Raw genomic sequence first — 4,076 nt, 5'->3', positions numbered from 1 at the left:
AACAGAAACACTTTCACCGACATCAAAGAAGGACTAAAAGCAGAAGGGGGTGCGCGGCGGCCATCTCTGAATGGTGTCAGGCCCTTTGGCCTGTCAACCCTACCTATTAGAGGGTGTTGTAGTCAACACTCTCTACGAGACCCCGAGGCTGTGAATGTATCGTAGCTGTCTGTGGAGGAGTGACTGAGAGGGGAAAGCAACTGAGAAGGAGAATTGAAGGATGACATTAGGTTTGTGATGGGCAAAGGGGGCGCCGCAGCACTGGTGCTTTTACATGTATGGGCAGCTTTTAACACGGTTTATCATGCTATGCTGATCAATCGTGTCTCAGCCTTAGGCATTTGTAATATGTAGGTAAGACTGTCACTTTTAGGAATGTTGATGTTATGCGATTCCATACATGTTCTAGAGTTTAGTGTTAGAACATTCTGTTAGTCAGTAGTATCTATGTGGTGATTCAAAGGAGAAGGCTTCTTCTGAGAAGTACTGGTCGTGGGCCCTTCTATGAATAAATACTTCACTTGAATATTGAAGTCTCTACTATGGATTATTTGTAGTGAACCCTTACTACATTTATTGGCGACGGAATTTGTGCACTGGACCCACCGACATATTTGAAATTTGGATTTATGACCTTGGATATTTTCAGCAATTGGAAGAGCTTTGTAATTTGAGGAAGAAGCTCAGAAACTTACTGGAAAATCGAGTAATCTGCCGAACTGCTGTGAACTACATGAAATACTTGTGTGAACCTGTAGTATTCTGCACATACTGTATCTTTAATACATTAGTTCTTTTTCTTCTTCATTCTATTAGAGTGTTATGAATTCTCTGTTCTAATTCTGCCTGGTCAGATTGCTGTTGGTGACTCCTGCATTTGCAACCTCTGTCGTGGGCTCCCTTTGTGGATACTTAAGATTCAGAATAAATACGGAAGTTTACGATCCAACTCTGTTTCCCCTGGACTTATTCATCGTCGTTTCTCTCCCACTACAATTTGGTACCAGAAGTGGGGTGAATGAACTTTTCGTTGGATTCCAAAGCTTGCTTCACTTTTACCGAAAGGATCGTTCTCCTTATTTATTTTTATTTCTGGCATTTGTAGAGCGCAGCATTCATCCCAAGGGATATCAAGGCGCTAAAAGAGAAAGGACTGCTGAGGTTTATGCGGGAGGGGTTAGTTTTTGGGGAAGAGGTGTGTTTTAAGTTTTTGCCGGAATGAAAGGAGGTTTACGGTATGTCTCAGATCCATCGGTAATTCATTCCATCGTTTGGCCGCCAGGTGAGAGAAGGCTCGTCCTCCTGTCCTTGTTTTATAGATACGCTTAGGTTTTGCTAGGGCTGAGTTAGTGGATCTTAAGTTCCTGTTTGGGGTATAAAATTCAATTTTCCCCTGCAGGATTGTAGGGCCTGTTTTGTGGAGGGCTTTGTGCGCATGACAGAGTAGTTTGAATGTGGCACGCTGGCGCATCGGCAGCCAATGGAGTTGTTTTAGACATGCTGATGCCGAGTCTCGTTTGCCTTTATTGCATACCAGTTTGGCAGCCTGGTTTTGCAGAACCTGTAGGCGGGAGAACAGCTGCTCATTCATTCCTTCGAATAGAGCATTGCCATAATCCAGGCGGCTGACTAGGAGGGCCTGGGTAATCGTACGACGACAGTCGAGTGGGATCCAGTTGAAGATCTTTGCGAGGAGTTTCAGGATTGCAAATCCCTTACCCCAAAGTGTACGCACATGGTCTTTCATGGATAGTGCGTCGTCCATCATAATGCCTAGGTTTCTGGCGTGTTGTTTCGGGGTGGGGGCTGTTCCCAGTGACGGTGGCCACCATGAATCGTTCCACGATAGTTTGGCTCCTCCGAACAATAGAATTTCGGATTTTCCGGCATTAAGCTTAAGGCAGTGGTTACGCATCCAATCCGCCATTTCGGAGAGGCAGCTGTGGAGTTTATTTTTAGTTGTTTCTAATCTTTCCGATCTTTCGTCCATGGTCACCATCAGCTGCGTGTCGTCGGCATAAGAGCAGATACCAACGCCCCACTTTCTTCCGATGTCGGCCAGAGATGATACGTAGGCATTAAAGAGAGTGGGGCTTAGGGAAGCCCCTTGTGGGACTCCACAGCCGATGGGACGGGGCTCTGAGTGGAATTGGCCCATGTGTACTGCTTGGGTGCGGTTGCTCAGGAAGGATTCAATCCATTGCAACGCTGTGTCTTGTATTCCTTTGCTCCGGAGAATGTTCAGTAGGCATTTGTGCGACACCGTGTCGAACGCTGCCGACAGGTCTAACAGTATCAGAGCCACCGAGCCCCCTTGGTCGGTGATGCATCTGACACCGTCCGACACGGCCAGCAGCGTAGCCTCGGTGCTGTTGTTGGATCTGAATCCGGTTTGGGTGGGGTCCAGAAGCGAGTTGTCCTCCAGATATTTGGATAACTGTGAGTTAACCATTTTCTCCAATGCTTTGGAGAGGTTGGGGAGTTGTGAAATTGGCCTATAGTTCTCAGGGTTGAGAATATCAGAACCAGCTTTCTTCAGGAGGGGGGTTACAGATGCGTGTTTCCAGCAATCTGGAAAGGACGCGGAGGCTAGGGACTGATTGAAAAGTTTGGTGATGAGTGGGCATAGAGTCAGTGCAATTTCAGAGAATACAAAGTGCGGGCAGGGGTCTGCAGGGGAGCCGGATTTTATTGCTCTAAGGACTGTTAACACTTCTTCTTCGGAGAGTGGTTGGAAGTTGGATAGGCGAGGGGAGTTGCCCAAGTCTAGGCGATCGTTGTCGTTGTCGGATGTAGATGGGCGTACGTCAAAGTTATCACGGGGGGAGATGGGATGGGAGGGGGTGAAGGTTGAATAAATTTTATTAATTTTTTCGGAGAAGAAGGAGCTAATCCGTTCGCATGCTTCTGTTGAAGGGGTGAGGGTTTGCGAAGTGCAGGATGGATTGCTGAGCTTATTATTTGGAGCCCACAGAGAAATTCGTCTCGACCATCTACGTCATACCTTACTTTCGAAAGGTGGGTCAGACTTGTTTAATTTTCGAGACTTTTCATTCAGTTGATCGCTGCTTCTCATCAGCGACATTTGAAAACTGCATGCACGCGAGCCGCGTTCAAGCATAAACACATTCTACTCACGGCTTTGGCGTAATCCGTTCCATCGGTGACATTCTTCTCTTCCTTTGCTGCATGGATTTATGGGAATAAGAATTCGTCACTCGATCTGCTAAGCATTTTGGGAGTAACGCGCTTACGTCATACGTTCAGGCGCCATCTTGGAAATTTCCGATCTTCGATATTTACGTTTTACGCTAATCCCACACCAATCCTTTGAATATTTAAATACTTTATGCTTTGTTCTACTCCAGTTTCGTAATATTTTCACACGTTTACAGCGAAATAACGACGGATTTGCTCATCCACTTCTACCATTCGTAAGTCTCATTTGTTTTATTATTTTGTCTTTATTTATTTATTCATTTTTAATACATGGCTACTTTTCAAGGTGTGATACAGCCATCACCGTTTTTACAAAAAGCTGGCAGACCTGAACTAAAGTGGTCTGAATGGATAAAAGATTTTGAAAATTACCTGACCGCTATAGATGCTGATGAATATTCAAGTACAAGGAAGTTAGCATTGTTAATTAACCATCTTGGAACTGCTGGTCGTAGAGTTTTTCTAAACCTCCCTCATTAGCCTCCACCTGTTTCAGAGGATGCTGTTTAGAATGTATACCTTGAGGCTAAATTACGAATGGGGAAGCAATATCCTGACGCTACGAGTGTCATTTTGGAAAGATTTAATTTTGCAATGTGCAAGGAGTCATCAGAAGAGTCTGTGGAAGATTATATTGCCAATTTGAGAGTTCTCGCTGAAAAATGTGACTTTGGAACTAATGCTGATATTTATATTAGAGACCAATTCCTATTTCATTGTCATTCTAAAAAAGTTCAGGAACGGTTACTTACTTCTATTAACCCTTCATTGACAGAAACAATCGATATAGCAAAAAGCATCGAAAGGTCAATTGTCACATCAAAAGTTCTAGCCACTAATCAACATTTTGCAACTTC

Source organism: Lissotriton vulgaris, chromosome 8 (assembly GCF_964263255.1).
Source record: "Lissotriton vulgaris chromosome 8, aLisVul1.2, whole genome shotgun sequence".
Classification (NCBI taxonomy): domain Eukaryota; kingdom Metazoa; phylum Chordata; class Amphibia; order Caudata; family Salamandridae; genus Lissotriton; species Lissotriton vulgaris.
The sequence above is the reverse complement of the archived record's forward strand: the minus strand, read 5'-3'. Positions refer to the sequence as shown.